This window comes from Rousettus aegyptiacus, unplaced genomic scaffold, assembly GCF_014176215.1.
Source record: "Rousettus aegyptiacus isolate mRouAeg1 unplaced genomic scaffold, mRouAeg1.p scaffold_m13_p_10, whole genome shotgun sequence".
Taxonomy (NCBI): domain Eukaryota; kingdom Metazoa; phylum Chordata; class Mammalia; order Chiroptera; family Pteropodidae; genus Rousettus; species Rousettus aegyptiacus.
In genome coordinates, this window is record NW_023416285.1 from 40,225,241 (window position 1) to 40,245,584 (window position 20,344).

At 36.8% G+C, this 20,344-nt stretch overlaps 2 long non-coding RNA genes and 1 other non-coding gene across 4 annotated transcripts; 1 reads left to right on the top strand and 2 right to left on the bottom strand.

Annotated features, from left to right (window-relative positions):
• Positions 1-738: 738 nt before the first annotated feature.
• On the bottom strand, positions 739-845 carry LOC118608805. Its single transcript, XR_004953186.1, has one exon. It is a non-coding gene; the product is annotated as a U6 spliceosomal RNA (small nuclear RNA).
• Positions 846-6,437: 5,592 nt separating this feature from the next.
• LOC107518930 lies at positions 6,438-20,331 on the bottom strand. 2 transcript variants are annotated; one of them, XR_004953081.1, is made up of 4 exons: positions 19,744-20,331; positions 16,110-16,186; positions 12,269-12,422; positions 6,438-7,580 (listed from the first exon to the last, which is right to left on the bottom strand). It is a non-coding gene; the product is annotated as an uncharacterized LOC107518930 (long non-coding RNA). The 2 variants fall into 2 exon arrangements; XR_004953080.1 differs by lacking the exon at positions 6,438-7,580 and having other exon boundaries at positions 11,444-12,422.
• LOC118608665 lies at positions 14,859-17,392 on the top strand. The gene is made up of 3 exons (XR_004953082.1): positions 14,859-14,933; positions 16,170-16,241; positions 17,363-17,392. It is a non-coding gene; the product is annotated as an uncharacterized LOC118608665 (long non-coding RNA).
• Positions 20,332-20,344: the final 13 nt, after the last annotated feature.

Here is a 20,344-nt window from a genome sequence, read left to right on the forward strand (position 1 = left end):
TTTTTGGAGAGCAGAAAATTTTCTATATCTTGATCTGAATGAAAGTTACCTGGGTGTATACATAATAAAAATTCTTTGAACTGCATATTTATAATTAACACAATTTATGCACATCCATACATGTACATATATAAGTTATACCTTAGTAAAAGAGTTTTTAAAATTATAATCCACAACATATTATCTAAAGTATACTGGATAAACCACACCCATTTCTGTCCTACATCCATCCCTTTCTTAACCCTGGCAACCACTAATCTCTACTCCATGCCTATAATTTCTTGTTTCTAGAATGTTACAGAAATGAATGATACAATATATAACATATTATGATTGGCTTTTCTCACTTGGTATGGTTCTCTGGAGGTTCTTTCAGATTGTCAAACGAATCAATAGTTAATTCCATGGTATGGAAGTACCAGTTTGTTTGACAGTTTATCCATTGAGGAACATCTGGATTGTTATTGAGAATAAAGCTGTTATAAGCATTTTTTTTAAAAAGCATAGCTGGAAATGAAGTTGACTGTTCTTTCTAAATTTATCTCCTGCATTTAATCAACACGACACAGCATGATATTCCTGAATTTTAATTCCAAAGACAAAAAAAAAAAAAGCCTTATAGCATTCCTATATAGCTATTTCTCTTTACTGGAAAACCCTTGCCTCTGTATACAGTATCATGCTAGTGTGTGTGTGTGTGTGTGTGTGTGTGTGAGAGAGAGGAGCTGGGGCACTGCACAAAATGTGGAGTGTTTCACGAATTTGCGTGTCATCCTTGCACAGGGACCATGCTAATCTTCTCTGTATCATTCTAATTTTAGTATATGTGCTGCCCAAGTGGGCACAGTTGCCATGCTATCCTGACTGACCACTTGGAAGTCAGTGACAACAGGATGATAAGGAAGCCCATACAATTTCTAGTAATAGCAATAGAAATAAAATTTTAAAAAAGCATCAGTTGAGACTGGGAGTAAACTGCAATTTGAAAACACAAATGATCTCTATTTATATTACCATCATTTGTCATTTTCATAGTACTTTTTATTTGTAAATTCTTCATAGTGGGAACCTCTAGGACATAGACAGCATTGAACATAATTGCTATCATTTGATTCACAGGTAGTGGAGAATTTAATTTAGTGAAATCGAATGCTGTGCTTGTCAGAAATTAGCAGAGCCAGAGCTATACCACAAGTTTTTGAAAGACAATTGTGAGATTCAGATGTGCCAGCGAGCTATTCTGTGTTTCTTTAAAGGTCTAGGTCTCAAACATATTAGTCTTCTCAATAGAAGCTGGGTTTTGTTTTCTTTTTCGTTTAAAGTTCCAAGCTTTTAATGTTCATTTTAATTTTTTAGTCATTGCTGAAGAAAATATGTCTGATATCTCAGATTATGAGTAGCAATATCTTCCAAAGGCTGCTTGATGGGAGATATTTCCTGATGAATAAGTATGTCCTAATTTAAAGAAAATCTAAATCTCGGGAATTGTTTTCATATACAACTGGAACAGTGCCCAGTTGGAGATACAATATGCAAGCATAACATGAGAAGTATTGTGCAATTTTTCCAGTGTACTTTTGGTTTGGTTTCCACTGTAAGGATAAGACTTTTTCACTATGAGCTGGTAAGGCAAGTCACTTACTTTCTTATATTTCTCATTCTTCACGGTTATTGCAAAAGATGTTTGAAAATACTATCAATAATATTGTTTAAAAACTCTACATATGTCAAGTCCTCCATTTTTTACCTGATTTCTTTTTTCCCAGCTCTAATGAGGTATTATTTACATATAACATATATAAATTTAAAGTGTACAATGTGGTGATTTGATACACATATATATTGCAAAATGATTACCACAATAGGTTTAGTTAACACCTCCATCCCCTCACATAATTACCTTCTATCTGTGTGTGTAGCCTCTGATTTCTTTTTAAGCCAAATATATAGGGAACTATATAATTATAATTTAAAATATCTTTTCAAGACTTACACATTAAAATATAATTTGATGTTTATCATTTTAATTAAATACATATTTTTTTAGAAAATTAGCAATGAAAAAATTCAGTTGATATATTTCCTAATGGACTAGTCTGTCTTTTGACATTTGCAGTTCTCCCCAAAGAGGTTGATTTGTATTCGGAAGAGAAAAGTTCCTATCACTGATATCTTGTTACCTCCTAAAGTTATAAGTCTCAAATTTTAGAGTTCATGATTAGTACCTGGGGTTGCTCTCGAAGGGTAACAGAATATGTCATCCTAAAATATGACTGAAGGACTTCAAGATATGCTGTCTCAAAATATGCCACTTTGGCATATTGATTATTTTGAGTTATAGGCACTTGAACAACAGCAAAAGCATCGAGAGGCTTTCTCTGAACTTCTTTAATCTGCCTAAAGACAGATCCTCCAAAAGGAACTCGATTGTCCTAAATTCCCTTCACAGAAGTTTTAAAAACTAGGGAGGACTGATTCTCATAACAGAAGAGGAGACTAGGCCTGACACCACATCCAGACAAATCTTGTCACAAAAATAAATCAGTCTTCTCAATGGACAAATCTTGTCAAAAATTATGACACCTTCCATCTATTCTTAGGGACTATTCATCTTTCCTAAAAATCACTTACTCTCTTTTTGCATAGCAAAGGAAACTATTAACAAAAATGATACATAGATAGGGGTTAATATTAAAAATATGTAGGGAACTCATATAACACCAAAAACATTCAATTAGAAAATGGGCAGAAAATTTGAATAGATATCTCTCCAAAGAGGACTTATAGATGGCCAATAGACGTATGGAAAGATGCTCAACATCATTAATTATCAAGGAAATGCAAGTTAAAATGCAAGTAGGTGACAATAAGATGTCACCTACTACCTGTCAAATGGCTATCATCCATAAGTCAACAAATAACAAGTATTGGCAAGATTGTGGAGAAAAGGGAACCCTCATGCACTGTTGGTTGAATTATAAATTGGTGCAGCCATTATGGAAAACAGTATAGTGGTTCTTTAAAAAATTAGAAATAAAACTACCATATGACCCAGCAATTCCACCTCTGGATATTTATCCAAAGAAATCCCAAACACTAATTTGAAATGATATATGTGCCCCTCTGTTTATTGCAGCATTATTTATGATAGCCAAGATATAGAAACAACCTAAGTGTCCAGCAATAGAGGAATGGATAAAAAAAGAGGTGCTATATATCTACGATGGAATATTACTTGGCTATAAAAAAAAGAATGAAATCTTGCCTTTTGCAAGAATGTGGATGAACCTAGAGGGTATTATGCTAAGTGAAATGGGTCAGAGAGAGACAAATACCATATAATATTATATGTGGAATTTAAAAAAAACAAAATAAACAAACAAAACAAACAAGTTCACAGATACAGAGAACAAATTTATGGTTGCCAGATGGGAGTGGGGTTGGAGGAGAAGGATGAAAAAGGAGAAGGCATCAAGATTTACAAATTGCCAGTTATAAAAACAGTTATGGGAACATAAAGTAGAGCATTGGGAGTATAGTCAAAAATATTGTAATAACTGTGTGGTGCCAGATGGGTAGTACTTACTGGGGTGATAATTCATAAGTTATATAAATGTCTAATCACTATGTTGTGCACCTACAACTAATATAATATCCTATGTCGGTGGTAATTGAAAAATTAAAAAAATTTTTTAGTCATTTACCTGAAGAGACCTGCATCCTCATTCTCCTTTCCTTACTAAGATGATATATAAGCCTAAATTATAAAGCTACCTCTCTGAGTTAATTTGATTTTTGTCTCAGCTAAGAATCCAGAAAAGTAGAGGAAAAATAAGTTTTTCTCCCCTACATTATGGAGCTCAGATACAGTTAAAATTTGGAGAAAACATTTTCTACATAGAAACAAGGAAATTGAGGTGCTTTTAGCAGAAGTAGGACTAAACTTTGGCCATGAAAAACAAACAAACGAACAAACAGTTGTCTAAAACATAGAGATTAAGAGAAAACATATTTATGTATCTGGTATAGTCAGCTGAGTTACCCATTTCAAGGTTTATTGAGTACCAAGCACTATGTGCTGCAAAAGATGTGAAGATAGGGAAGACAAGACACAACACCTACCCTTTAAGAAGCAGTTGTCTTAAAAAAAAAACAAAAAAAAGAGAGACAGTTGACTAGAACTTTGCTCTCAAACTCTGGTATGCATAAGACCCCTTAGGAACTTAAATGTAGGTTCTGGGCCCCTTTTCAGGCTTATTAAATGAATTTTTGACCCTGGGGTCTCTTTTAAAACAGATGATTCTATTACAGGTGATTCTTGAACAATACTTTGAGAAACATGTGTCTAGCCGTTAATACATAACATACACACAAAAAATAATAACGCAAGGCAGATATGGAAATAACTGAAAGTTTCAAGCTGTGTGTATAGGTCAAGCTGGGCTTAGTCTCAGCTGTGAGAAATTAGTGAAGATCTGGTGCTCATAGAGAAATATATTTAGGCTTTTAACAGGCAAATTAAAGAGCAAAGCTTTCTAAGTGGAGGAAGCAGTGTGAGCCAAAGCACAGCTCTCAAAGCCCCCAGGAATCCTTTCTTGGAAATAGTCTAAATACGATAAGAATTGCATTTTTGGCAAGAAGTCTGCAAAAATAACAATACCACTAAATTGTACACTTAAAAATGGTTAAATGGTAAATTTTGTTGTGTACATTTCACTATAACTTTTTTTAAAAAAAGTAAGTTAAGACCAATTGGTGGAGGGATTCTCTCTGTACTGTAAAAATCTGGTTTGAGTCTGGAGGCCTTGGTAATTGGAACCCTCTCAACACTTAGAACATGGCAAATGACCTAGGTCATTGCCTTTATTGGCAGGAATGATATATAAACATTTGCTCCCTGTTTCGACATAAGTCATCAGAAAGGACTGGGGCCAGGTTCCGGAGCCTTACTGAAGCGGCAGCTGAAAACCTTGCAGAGGCTCCAGAAGTTGAGAAGGGCAGCTAGCACAGTGAAAAGGCACTGGGGAGCTCAGGGAAGCAACTGCTCTATCAGCCGAAATGGAAGTATTTCAATAGTTTCAGGACTGGTCTGACTATATTGGTGTAAATTGGCTGAATGCCAGCAATGTTCATGGGTGTTTTGTGTTCCATTCTGCACAAATTTACCTGCAGGGAACCTATAAAGAAGGCCAGATTTGACCTTTCCTATCATATATTACAAAACTTTATCTCCTCTAGTGTTTCCCTTTCTTCCTCTCCAGCCTTCCCATCTGGCAACTACACACACCTCTCCAGTTCCCATGAGTATATCCTGATTTCCTCCAATAACATAACTTGAATGTGTTCCACATTCCTCCCTAAATTTGCAAACCAGTTCTTCAGCATCTCCCTTACACACCTACCCAAGCTTTTCCTTTCTATCCGCCTGCCTGACTACCCACTGAAGAAATTGACCTAATAAATTAAGATGAAAGTTTGAGCTGTTAATGAAGACATATGGAGACATCTGTTGTCCAGAGTAACAAGCAAGACCCTGTGGCCGTAATCGGTGTGCACAGGAGGTGTGTACTAAAAGGGGAACCTGTTACTTCACTCCAGATTTCTGTTCTCCAGACCAAGAAGACATTCTCAATTTGGTTCCACCACATTCTGACTACTACAGTACATTTTTCTCTATATTTTCATTTTCCCTTTCCCCATTCCTTTCTTGTCTGTTAAGTAGCTGATACATGTGCACAAGTATTTGCAGTCTTTTCGGTAGGTTTTGATAGACACCGAATGGAGATCAAGTGGGAAAAGATACGGTCCTGTGAAACTACCCCCTTTCTCTATTAGTGGCATACTCACTCAGCTCTTATCTTTATGTTCCAGTAAGTTATTTTGCTCTTACCTTTTAACAAAAAAAAAAAAAAAAAAAAGAAAGAAAGAAAAAGAAAAAGATAAAAATCCTTGCATACCTTGTTCGATTGAAGAATTTCAATGTTTTTCATTTGTCATTGTAAAACCAAGGAAATTTTATAACTTTTTTGTACATAGCTGTTACATGTAGGGCAATCTGTCTTTAATTAGAGATAAATTACTCTAAAAGAAATGAATCCTAAGTAGTTAGTTTTCACTTTCAATCAAGCATCTGTTGTTTAAATAAACTTCTTATTTTAAAAAACAAACAGAAAAATCACTAGGAAAAAATCTAAAACATTTTAGAGAAAATATGTTTATATCGATTTAGATTACAGATAAGTAGAGAGAAAAGTAACCCTGAGAATTGCTTTTCTTTTGGAAAAACTTGTGGATGTGTTATGCCCTGATTCGGAGCCCCACAAGCCGCGAAGGAAACAGCAGCCGATGCAGTCACACAAGGGAGTTTATTAGCGAGCTACCTCGGACCCAACTCCATACACAGCCAAAGCAGTGTGCAGGAGAAGGGCCCCTTCCTTAATCTTACAGACATATTTAAAGGGAAAAACCACAGACTGGGGTGACAGGTCTTGGCGTTGCAGGATTGGTGGGCAGGTAGCCGCAGGGGAGGTCTAACTAGCAAACAATAGAAGAGGAATTTCAGAGCCATTCTTACTGGTTGACTATATCTGGTATGGGGGGTGGTTACCGTTCTCATAGCGTTCCCATAGTGATAGTCGAACAGTAATTTCCAGGAACTGGCTAAAATGGAGGCCTGTCACAAAATGGAGTTACTTTGGTTTTTCAGATTTAATCAGACTTGCTTGAGGTACCTTGGGGAACGGAACAGAGGAAAGGAAGGGAAACTTATACTTTTGCCTCTACATACTTTGTATTGCATCACTTAATTTTTTTTTTTATAATAGGAATGGATTATTTTATAATTTTTTAAACAATCATGTTAAGTAACAGGTTATGTACTACATAAAGAAAAACAGCTGTGTTTGAAATGGAATCCCAGAAACAAATGCAGTGATCAAAAATAAAAAAGAAGATGGAAAGAAGTTTTGAAGAGAATATATATATAAAATGTTCATGGTGCTTATGTATAATAGTACAATGAATTTTTAAATTTCTATATTTTATGTTCTCTATGGTCAACATACATCTTTCATAATTAAGGAAAATTTAAAAAATAAAATTACGACCTTTGCATATATGTATTTACCAAATTTTTTATACATACATTGTGCCACATGTTTTTCTGTGGGTCTTTAATCTTGAGTAAATAATAAATTTCAGAATACAAATCATAAACTACCTTCAGAAAAAAAGCCTGTATTTTAAAAAACATGAGACTCAGGACCTTGGCTGTTGTTGCATAATTGGTTTAGTTTCTTTCTAAAGTTATTTAGAAAAAATATTCAGCTATATACAGGGCTGCTTTCCAAAATACTAGAAGTAATGATCAGGGAGATGCTGTTTGAGTATTTCCATGAAATATCTGAAACCAAACATTTGATAGTATTTAAAAGAATTTCAAATCTCTGGCTTCCTCTCCCTGTGGTCTCTTCTCTCATCTCCACTTGAATAACCTGGAGACACCGCAGACAAAACAAGCTCCAAACGAAATCCAGTATCTTAGCTCCTTCACATCCCCAAACTTCTCTTCCCGCCATCTCCTAGAATTAAAAGCAGTGTTTGAGTTTCTCCTGAGAAAAGCCAGATCTGGAGGGGATTTTACTTCCCCCAGGAGGGGTGCTAGGCCAGGAGAGTTGCATTCTCAGAACTAAGTGGAATATCAATTACCAAGCAGAAGAAGGAGAAAGCTCTCAAAAACAATGTAGCAGCAATAGCCCCATGAAGGAGAAAAGAGAGAGAGATTAGCAGTCAGAGTGAGTGTAAATTTTGGGAAGAGAGAGATGTTTAAAGGGGATTCCCAGGAGAGTTTTCCCTGTAATGTGCTGCCTCCCCCAGCCCTACTTTAGCAAAGCACTCCATCCTTATTCCCAAAGCCTTTAATAAACCTATGTGTAGACAGATTGCCTGTGTTTGAGACCTGACTCCTCCATTTACTGGCTGTCTGGCCCTAGGTAAGGCAGTGTACCTCCTTGTTAATTGATTCTCTCATCTGTAAAATGCTGAGTCTTGCTTACTTTATGATAAAAGTTGTGAGGAATAACCGAATTAATCCTGTTCCATAACTGAAACAATGCTTGACTATGTTGTAAGAGCCACATACCTACCTATGTATGAGTTAGCTATTGTTTTTCTGGGCCTCATAGTCCAACTGATTCTACTTGAATGCACCCTGAGAAGAATTCTGGCTCAAATGTAATCTTGTAGAATTTGAGATACTTTTTCGGTTGTCACCACTATCCACCCAGTCACTCAATCACTCCTTTCTCCCAGAATTAAGCAGTCACTGAGTTCTTCATCTTCCTAAATATCTCTCAAATCTATTCTCTCCTCTCCAATGCCCTAGTTGATTCATTGACTCTTTCTTAGATGGCTGCAATAGCCATCAACTTGTTTTTACTTTCTTCAGGATCTTCTAGTTTTGATATCCTTCAAAATGATCCCAAATTCTCTAAAGTACAAAACATATGCATTTATCTCCAGCTTAAATCCCTTTGAGTGTGATCAACAGTCACTCTGTTTCCAGCTTAACCTCTCTGATCCTTAAGTCCTATGTCCCTCTGACCTATGTCATCATAGCCAGTCTACACTTAGCACTGGCATGAGTCCAGGCCTTCCCATGTGTTCTCTCCTTTCTTTGGAATGATCTTTCTATCATGCTTTAACTAATGAGTTTCTATTTAATCTTCAAGACACTAATAAATTTTTTTCTCTTCTGTGAAGTCTTTCTTAGCAACCCCAGACAAGGCTATGGTACATAGCCCTGTCTATGCACTTAACAAGTTGAGCTGGAGGTATGTGTTTATGGGTCTGTCTTTCTCAGTAGACTATAATTTACTCAATGACAGAGACTGCGCGCCTAATTCTTTGTTAGCCTAGAACCACGCCCATATGTCCGTCACATCAAAGATGTTTAATAACAGTGTGTTGAGTGAGTGAAGTAATAAACGAATGGATTAGTATAACACCTCAGGTGAAATATACATTGGTAGGAGAGTATATAGGGTAAAGGAGAGGCAATTAGTATTCACCACTGTAGCCAGGTGATTTTGGACAAATTTCTTACTCTGTCTGTGCCTTAGTTTCCTCATATACAAAATGGTGACAATAATATCTTTATAGTTATGTGAAGACTAGTTAATAAATGTAAAGTGCTTAGAAGAGTGGCTGGCATATAGGAAGTACTCACAATGTATTAGTTGTGGTTCAGAGAGACAGAATCATTGTAAACTCAGTGAGAGATGGGGGCCCTACTCTCCCAGCACCTGGATACACTCAGCTGTGAGGTTCCATTAAGTAGACATGGTGGATTAAATCATTGGTCATTGGTGATTAGCTCAATCTCCAGCTGAATTCTCTCTCAGGAAGTCAGGAGGTGGAGCTAAAAGTTCCAACCCTCTGATCATGCTTTGGTCTTCCTGGCAACCAGCCCTGGTCTTGAAGCTATTAGGGACCCACTGAGAGTAGCTTCATTAGGATAAAAGGAGCTTCTATGCATGGAAAATTCATATCATGGTACTCCATACAGCCATTAAAAAGTATATATTTGTCAAAACCCACAGAATGTGTAACACTAAGAATGAGCCCTAATGTAAACCATGGACTTTGAGTGACAATGATGTGTCAATTTAGGTTCATCAATTGTAACAAATGAACCACACTGATAGGGGATGTTGATAATGGGGTAGGCTGTGCATGTGGTGGTGGTGGGGTCATGAAATATGTGAGAACTGTCTGTACATTCCACTCAGTTTTGCTGAGAACCTAAAACAGCTCTAAAAGTAAAGTCTATTTTTTAAGTAAATATTTAAGGACATGGACCGCTATTATCTAACATTATGTATTAAATTCATATTAAGATCATTTCTCTCATTGAGTACACTCAATGTTGCAGGTATAACATAGTACAATCCTAGATTCAGTAACAATTATTATACTACACAATCTATAAACATGTATTTTAAATTATTCAATCATATTGTTGAATTAATGTAAAGTTTTTTTTTTAATAGACTATATTTTAGAAAATATTTTGGGGAACCACAAAATTGAGGGCAAGGTACAGAGATTTCCCATGTGCTCCCTACTCCCACACATGCATAACATATTGACATGGAAAGCTATCCATTATATATATATATGTTGAATAAAAATGCATAGAATATGCATATACATATGTCTCTAGTTGCATGGAAAATACTTAGAAAGGATAACTGACACGTTTTATTATTATCTCTATTTTTTTGTGGGAAAAGGGAAGCTCCGAGTAGTTAAATGACTTAACCAGGAGCAATCGGCTATAAATGGTGAAGGAAAGAGATGAAACCAAGTCTGTCTGGCATGGTACTGGGCTTAGTCCATTTTAACATGAGCCAGGAAGGTCTGTGAGGGAATGCCAGGAGCCACTGGTAGAATGATGCAAAAACTAGGGTTTCGGGTAACCAAAGAGTACATTTAAGGAAACTGTGCCCATAGCTGGGTTGGTAGAAAAGCCGGAGGGCATGCCAAAGAGCCACTGTGGAAACCAATGAGTCACTGTGGAATCAATGGTTCAATCTCTGTTTAGAGCAAAATCAACCATTTTCAATTTCAGAGAACCAAGGTTTAAATTCTGTTTTGGAGAAACTACCCCTGACTATTATTGACCCTTAAACTAGTAAAGAAACTAGGTTTGGGCCAGGATGTGGGTCTTATTGCAAACTCTGTTACCTTATCAATAGGGTTCTTTTGGTTGATCTAGCTCTAGATCATCTGATACAATCTCCCTTCCTAGGCAGGAATCTCTCCTACAGCCTTACTGATGCACATTTTAAAAAATCTTCTCTAGCTCTATAAAAATCCTGACATGTCATGAGGCATAGAAAGAAGAGACTGTAGGTATAGGTTAATTGCCACTTTGATTTGAGTGGGCTATCTTTTTATTTGAATATATTGTTTCATGTGTGTACATTTTTAATTTATGGAAAGAGTATCGTATTATATATCTCCTTCTGGTGTTTACATTTTCCAACTCAGCCCTATGTATTTAAGAGTCACCCTTGCAGCTTTGCCTGCATCTAACCTAATGGTACTCACAGAAGTATTAGACTCCGGCATGTGCATCACAATTTGCCTGCCTACTCTCCCAGGGATAAGAGCCCAGATAGACACCAACTCCCTTCCACACTAGGCTGTGATGCAGGAATATCTTTGCACCTATTCCTGTAGAGACCTGTGTGAAAATTTCTTTGGAATTTATATCAGGAGCAGAATTGCTGGGTCATAGGATAGATGTTTTCTTCAGTATACTCAATTATGCCGGGTGACTCTCTAGAATGGCTCTATCAGTTTAGATGTCCACCAGCAGTGGAGGATAGTATGTTCTTCCCCCCCCCCATCTCTTCCAACCCTTGACAGGATCCAAATTTCTGATTTTTTTTTTTTTAGCCTGAAAAGTATGAAGGTATACTTTGAATGATTTAGTTTGCTAGCAATTCATGTTTATATGAAGAGAAAGCTCATAGTAGAGTTGATTTACTGAGAAGGGTCAGATTGATCCTGTTGTTTCAGGTTCCTCTTCCACACCTTGTTCTGTTCCTTAGGTTAAAACAATATCATTTTTTAAACAGTGTTATTGAGATATAATTCACATACTACGTAATTCACCTTTTAAAGTACACAATTCAATGGCTGTACAACCATCACTACAATTTGTGGAATCAATGGTTTGAATGAGTGAACAGCTGTTTATTGAGCAAATAAGAGGAGAGGGTTTTTGTTGAGGAGAGGAGGGGGAGGAAAGAGATCTTGTGAGCAAGAGATAATATCAGAGACAAGCAAGCCCAGAACAAGGTAGGGTTCCACGCAATATCAAGGACTAATAAAAATTACTAACATTTACTGGGTTGTCTAAAGCCAAAAATGACTCTTATTTTTACCATTTAATTCTCCCCAAAAGCATGATTTGAGGAATACTACCATTTCCATCTATACGTGAGGAAATAGCATAGAAAGATTAAAAAACTAGCCTAAGGAGACAGTTTATAAACTCCAGAGCCATATTCTCCACCACTATATTACATGGCCTCTCAGAAGAGGCAACTATGAGGCCCCTGAATATCACCCAGAGTCAATCCTAACTACAGCCTTAATGTTTTTCTACAGGTAGTGCAAAAAAAAAAAAAAAAAATCTAATTTTGTAAAACTTTGCTACTAACTGGCATGTCTTTGATAGAATCCCTGGTTTTGTTACCTGTTTTTAGGAGTTCCGATTGCATACCATGTGAAGAGGTAGAATTAGAACTTGCCTGGAATGACAGAAATTTGGCCTATAATCCCAGACTGTAGTTACCAACTCTATGGTCTTAGACAAATCTCTTCACCTCTCGGAGTTTGCATTTCATTTTCTGAAAAATGAAGGAGAAGAGGAGGAAATGAGTTCAAAGTGGCTCCTAGCTCTAAACTTGTTTGATCATATTGACTTCTGGACAGGCAAAAAGACTTCTAGGGGCCTTTCCTCTCCCAAGCTATAAGTTTAATCAGTGAGATAAGAAGGAAGAAGTGATAGGTTCCCCAGTGGCAAACACTACTTTATTATGATCCTTATCTACAGGAAACATGTAACACTATATACTCTGCCTTCTCATGAACCCCATTGGACAATCGAGCCCCCTTCTGGAATAAAGCTTTCTACATTGGTTGCTCAAAAACAGACTGAAGTTAAATTCATCTCTCTCTCTCTCTCTCTCTCTCTCTCTCTCTCTCTCTCTCTCTCTCTCTCTCTCTCTCTCTCTCCCTCCCCCTCCCTCCCTCCCTCTCTCTCTCCCTCCCTCCCTCCCTCCCCTCCACATACACATACCTCTTTGGTGAACCCTAATATAGTTAGCAATTATTATTTTTGTTTGCAGCACAAAGTGATACCCTACCCTGGTTCTTCAATAAGAGCACAAGCAATCAGTAATCACATGGCAATCTTTCAATTTAATCCTCCCAATTCTAAAGATTTAAGACAACTGAGATGAGAAAATTAAGATTTGCTTTGGAAAAAGGCAAGAATACGAGGAGGTGAGAATGCTCGTGTCAGACTTAGGAACTAGTAAGTGTGGGTGCAGTGTGGGTATTTTTAGGAAAGTAGTGGGTTATAATGTTGGTGAAGGGCAGGAGCAGACCATGGAAAAGTTTGAAAACCACCCTTAGAAGTTTAGGATTTTCCCCCCATGTTGGAAATGGGAAGCTTTGTAAAACAATGCTGTAAAATCAAAAAAACAAAACAAAACAAAACAAAAAACAAAAAAGCATCAGTGGGTATAGGATTCTCAGTGGGAGAAACCAGGGAAAGAGAGAAGAGATAGAAAATATTATTTAGCTTGCATTATGCAGTTACACACAGTTCATTACCAAAAAGCTCTAAATATTTGTTTCCTTATTGTTTCCCTGGGTCACATTTCAGGCCATATAGTGGTCCCTAATGTGAGCAGGCTGATGTCCCTCTTTGGGTCCCCTTTCCTGTTTTTCTTGCCCAGGTTCCTGCCTCTTCCCTATGGTCTGTATAAATTTGGGGTGTGGATAGGGAACACCATTTTTGTTGCCCTTTGTAATCTGGGGAAAATTCTCCCTCTTTCAACCTGTAAGGAGGACTGTGAATTCTTGTTTTCTTTATATTAAAGTATCTTCAACAAAACCGAGCTCTCTTGTTTACTTTTCATAGTATATCCATTCTGTGCTATTAATTTATTTGAATTTTAAAACTTTTTTCTTGGAGCATTTCTGTATATAAAATCTAGATCGCCCAAAGCCAAAGTAACAAAGTAAATGCTAACTCTGTTTTTAAAGTCTTTATTTAACACTGCCAGGGAAAGATTGGGTACTTTCCCAGAATAAGCCAACTAGCTGGAAAAAGAATACTTTATTTTCTGCCATTGGAAGAGAAAGTGACCAATAGAAAAGCAGTTCAGCACCTCCTCCTACTCTGTACAAAATAGGGAGGTGTGTTTGTACATGCCAGTAACTCAGGCTTTTGGCTGCCTGACAACTAGTGACAAATGTGTCTTTCATCATCTCTAGCACTGTTAGTTACCTTGAGATTCTGAATTCTAAAATAAAGGAGATTAGAATAAAAGAAATGAGTTTAGAAAGTTAGATATCATTTCCAATAGGTTAAAAGTATACCCACACTTCTGAAATTACAGATTTCAAAGACAATGGCAGTTTTTCTTAATACTGCATGCATTTTTCTGTTGTTTATACACTTGTTTAAAACAAGTCCTTTGTACATTCACTTCGTGTTACTGACAAGAAAAGTACCAAATATCTTTATGGAGATTATAAAGGAATGTTGGGCCTATTTTGGCTATATCCTGATAGCAGTACATTAACAGGTATTACTTGGCAATAAACACTGAGTTTTAGATTCTCGAAGGTATATTTCCACCATGTTGTTCTGTACCATTTTCCACAGCCAGTGGGTACATTAACTTGTTTATATGCTGCTTTCTAGGTAGACCAAGTGTTTTCCTTTTAAAACTGGCTATTTATTGGCTTCTCCAATGTACTGAAAAATCTTTAAAGAATAATAACTCTGTTTATTTTTGTGGGACACTTACATTCTCTGCCTGATTTAATTCTTGCAACAATTATGTATGTCAGCTAGGGCGAGTCTTATTTAGCGCTATTTTACATCTGATGAGACAAGGGCACAGCAAAGTTACCTACTTGTCTGAGGCCACACACTGGTCAAAAGCAATGTTGGTGTCCAGGCTCCAGGCTCAAGTAAGTTACATTTTCTATAATTCCGAGATATTTCTGAAGAGTTAAAAACTTATTTTCTCTCTCTCATTCTTTCTAGGTAGCATATATATATTACGTGACTGAAAAGTCCCTAACTTAGAAGAGAGACAGAGAGAGGTAGAACGGGAAAGGTGAGTCACAAGACTCCTAGGATAATACTTAGAGAATGCCATATTTTTCCAGGTATAACATTCTTCATATTTAGACACATGCCTACTGTCTCCTTTGCCCCATCTCAATTTTCATGAGAGCAGAGATCATGTTTACATCGTTCTTTCATTGATATGAACTCCAGAGGCTAACATACATTGTACCTGATATACTATAGGAATTTCATGAAAAGTTATTGAAATAAATTAATGAAAATTTCTCTTTGACTAAAATTGTCCCAAGAAAAACTTAACCAAATAATTATCAGTTGGAGCTACTCTCTGTACCAGGTGAGATTGGCTAGGTTAATTTAGCTCAAGGTGTAGAACAAACAATATCAGTGGCTTAAAACAACAAAGGTTTGTTTCTCACTCATGCTATATGGCCATTGTGGACTGCAGCAAGATTCTTCTTTTCATAGTCACTCAAGGACCTAGACTGAAGGAGTAACCATGATTTGGAACACTGTTGGTTGTAATAGCAGAAGGAAGTGACCCTTGGAAGGTCTTGTAGGAGAAGACTTAATTGTCAGCTCCACTCACAATTAATTGACTTAACTCCCTACAAGTGTCCCACCTTCCCAACAGCATCATCCACAAGGGGACCAGAAACTGCCAGCTGGTGGAAAGCAGGAAATATTTGGCAAATAGTGCTAATGTCTGTCATATTTCATCTCCTTGATTTTGAGCTTTTGTTATTTAAGTAGCAATTTTGTTTAAAACTTTTTCTGTAATATACATATATAAAATATAATTCTCCTAATAACAACCCTGTATGAGAATGATGCATAATGATATTAAATACATGAATAAGGTAAAAAAGAAAAAGAGGTGGAAATGCAAAAATAATTCAAATCTCTGTACCACCAGTACTGGATGAAGCTCATTTATTTCACATTTGTGGAGGTAAATTACATATGGGAAAAGAGCAGCAATTATATTCTAAGATTAAAATCATTGCTGCAAGTTTTAATTAGGCCCAAAGACAAGATTTAAAAATTCCTTGTATTTGTATTTTGGCAATTATTTTGGTGACACAAAGAAGGAACAACAGGGCTAAAAATTCTGGTTAGAACATCCTGAACTATGGAAAAATACATTCTAGTATCCCAGGCCTATGTTTAGGAATGAGGCCAAAAGTAGCATATAGATACTTACCTAGAAAATTGGTGATTCTAATGTAAGAGAAGAAAAAATGTTTTCCCTCTACTCTCCTAGGTTATCTTTCTGGGACCCTGGAAAATAAACGGACAAAATACAAATTTAAAAGGGAAAAAACATTTTAACTGTGTAAGTATGCATGGAAATTTCACAAAAAATATGAGACTCTAGTAGGCCAGATGACTGAGGTTGGTACACTACCTTAGACTAAAAAAGGTTAAGGAATCTGGGTGGGGAAAGTAAGTTATGGGAAGGGGAGGAGAAGAAATGTATGGTAAATAATGATTGTCTTGTTATATAGAGTCAGGTGATTAAAGTTATCTTTGGGAGTAGCTCTCTTCCTGGCACTTACTAGAGATACCATGATAAATGAAAATATCCTTTATAAATGTACATTTATTTTAAAAAGGAGAAATTTATACTCTATTCTTAGGTGGGGGCATTTAAAAAGCTTTTCCTGCATCTTCTGTTTCTCAATTGCCTTTATCTCAAAATAATACATATGCCAAAGATGCATATTTTGGGACAGCATTTTCTGGAACACTTTACTGAGTATATAAAAATATCCATCTCTAATTTTTTAACAAGATAATAATTGACTATTCATTAGTGAATATTAATAAAACTATCAATTCATTATTATACATCACATGGTTCCCAGAAGCATTAGTAATTTATCAGGAAAATGGGTAGTGTTAACTTATATTAAACAAGAAGATTATTAGACTGAAGTAGCTATAATGCCTTTACTTTCGCAAACCAAAACCTAAGCCTATATTGCCTTAAGGTTAAGAAATGGAAACCGAAGGACAACCAATTAGAACCAACTAGACTTTCCCAAGTAAAGTGAAGAAGAAAGAAAGCTACAACTTCTAACAGTAAAAAGTACTTTCTTGAGGAAAATTAGACCTGTACTTTTAGCCCTAGGATTGGTCCAGAATGGGTATCCGTCAGATGTCCTGTGGTTTGGATTAACGATGTTAAGTGAATGCAGGTGGTCTGGATATGTGAATCCTTCAGGGAGTAATCAGAGAGTTACCTGGCAGTCTGGTAGATGTCCAGGTATTGACACATAACAAACTGATATATATGTTCAGGCATTCAGGACTAGAAAGTTCAAAAGTTTAAGTTCCCAGGCTATTTAAAACAAGAAAAGAAGTCTTTCCTCATGCCTCGACCTACTTGATTTTGGTAATTTAGTAGCTTGACTATAGTGACTCTATTTTATTTCTTAACTCTATCCCTCAAAGGTAACTGCTTAAACCAGCGGTCCCCAACCTATGAGAAGCTAATCCCTGATGATCTGAGATGGAGCTGAGAAGGTGATACGAGTTCTGGGGAGCAGCTGCAAATACAGATGGCTCACAGGCCACTCATCACCAGCTGTGTGGCCTGGTTTCTAACAGGCCACAGATCAGTACTGGTCCATGGCCTAGTGGCTGAGGACCCCTGGCTAAACTATAGTCAATTAAATAATTTCTTTGCTTTGCTTTTGCATCTTTAGAAAATTTTGCCTCCAGATCCTGTCAGTGGAGTGCTCCTAACTGCTACCAGTTTAGTGCTGCCCAATTCTAATAAATTTTTGCTCAAATAAATTCTTTAAATGTTTCATATGCCTGTTTATCGTTTAACAGTTTCATTCTGGTGGTTCATTAAATCTCAAGCGGCTTACTCAACATTCATATCTTCTCACTTTATATTTTATAAGCCCCCATGCCACATACCTACCCAAAGCTTTATAACCTGTTTTAGGTATAATTTCCTGATAGTCACTACTGTTCAATAGTTCAATTCTTTGAACTATAAAGTGAAATAAAAAGGAGCTCAAGTCAATACAGGCATGGAGTGTTGTGTCTGCTCATTTCTTCTGGACATTCTACAGTGATCCTTGATGCTGAGAACATGTCCATTTATACTACATTTAGCCACGCTTTAGAGATTCAAAAAGTGGAGGTATATAATTCAAAAGAAGTAAACTGTTGGCTTTATTTATAATCAATTCTGGTAGAATGTTGAACAGTATGGTTTTCAAATGTAATTTCAAAAACTGTAATAATGTCAAAAACAAATATATTCTTAATACAGTCTAATTGACCTTACTTTTCACATGACTGTGGATTACAGTCTATTATAGTAAAAGAATGTAGCGAAGTCATGATATTCTCAAATGTTGAGCATGCAGATCGTAAGTGCTTAAAAAGAAAGTCACAACAACATGCAGAATTCAAAATTTTTTAGACTAACAAGCTTAAAAATTCTACATTAACAGGTCCTTGTTGTTACCAAAAGTTTTCACATTTGTGAGAGCAAAGTCCTTCATTATTGTCACCAAACTTTGGTCTAACTGGTTAAGATATTGCAACACATGGTACTACATTAATGATGAATTGATTAAAGAATAACTTATTGTATTTAAAACTCAGCCATCAAAATGCTCCATTAAAAGAAAAGGGCATCACCGAAAGACATGTACTGGAATGTTTGTGGTTAACGCCATCTCTAACAGCTCCAAGTTGGAAACTACCCCAATGTCCAACAGAAGAATGAATTCACAAATTGTGATATATTCACAGAATGGAATAAAAGGAATGATCTACAACTATATGCAATGAAATGGAAGAATCTCACAAATATAAAGTTGAGTAAAGAAGTAGGACAAAAAAGTACATACATTATGATTATATATAGAATTCAAAGACAGGCAAAACTAATCTATGCTGCTGACAATCAGGATAGGCAATGACTAAAAGGCAGTATGATGGGGTTCCTGGGTGTTAATAATGTTCTATTTTTTGATTCTGGGTACATAGGTGTGTTCAGATTGGAAAAATTCATTGAGTTTGGGATATGTGCATTTTCCTGTATACAGACACACACGTATATAATTTTTCACTAAAAACTTAAAAAAATATTTCAGAAAGCCCATGAAAATTGAATTTCAATCCATAATCCTCAAATGCCATTACTAGAATTTGTAAGTCGTCAGTGCGAGACTCACTCTCTAAACAGAGTATTCAAAGAACTGGATTCAGAATAGTTGTCCTGGGGCCAAAATACCTAATATGTCAAAAATCTCCAATCTCTCTCTCTGCTTTCTTCTACCTGCAGTGATATCACCATAGTTTAAGCCAGGTCATTTCCTACCTTGAGTCTCATCTGATATAGCCTCCTAAACACTCTCCCAATAGCTTATTTTACTTGTTCTCCACAAATTAACCTACGTGTTTAAAAGCCTAAACCAGATATTTTTAGTTCTTTGCTTAAAATGCCTCAAGAGTCCCATTAAATTTAAAATTAATACATACTTCAACACTTGGCTACATGGTCTGGCTTCTGTCTACCTCATCCACCTCAAGTCATGCTGCTCTCCCCCTACCTCTGCATTGGAGCCACATTGATCTTTCTGTTATTCCAAAATTTCAAGCTGTCCCACCTCAGGACCTTTGCTTTGCTGTCCCCTCTGCCTGAAGGAATCGTCACTTTCCTGTTTTCATATTCTCCGAGTCTCCGTTTAAATGTTATAAAGTTTTCTCATAACAAGCCTCCCTATGTTACGTCAACCTCCTATTCTCTATATCCACACCTTGTCTATTTCCTTCCTTGACATATGTTATTTTATTTGCTTGTTTACCTGTTTGTTTTCTCTCTCTTTCTCTTCATTAGACTGTAAGCTATATGAAGGCAGCTATCACTTCTAGTCTATTCGAGTCAGGATTGCATCTCCGGTGCTTAGCACGGTGCCTCAAATACAAAAAAAAAAAAAAATCCTACATAAACAGAAATACTTGTTGAACGAAAGAATCGACAACCTCGGGGGATCACAAAATATCTGTTAAGTCACGAAGAACGCTGCACTTCGAGTTTTTCAAAGAAGAGCAATGAATCAGATGCCTTTCAAGAAGCTCTTTGCCCAGGTATTGTTAGCGTTCCCTTTTTGGTTTCCTAGTGGTCACAACTACAGCCTCAAGCCCCAAACAACACCTCCCCTTCTTCCCCGCCCGGCTCTCCGATGGTGGACTCGCTGGCCAGGCACAGTCTCCCGACCCCTCCCACCGCCAAGGCGCCCCATCTTTGGCCCGCGCGCCCAGGCCTTCGGAAGGGTGGGATATTACCGCTAGCCTCTACTGGCCCAAGGCGATGTCTGTGCGTAGCTCAGCGCTACAAGTCGGGGAAGTCAAATTGCAGTTAGAGGAAGGCTCGTTCCCTTTGGAATCTGTGATTGGTGTGCCGAC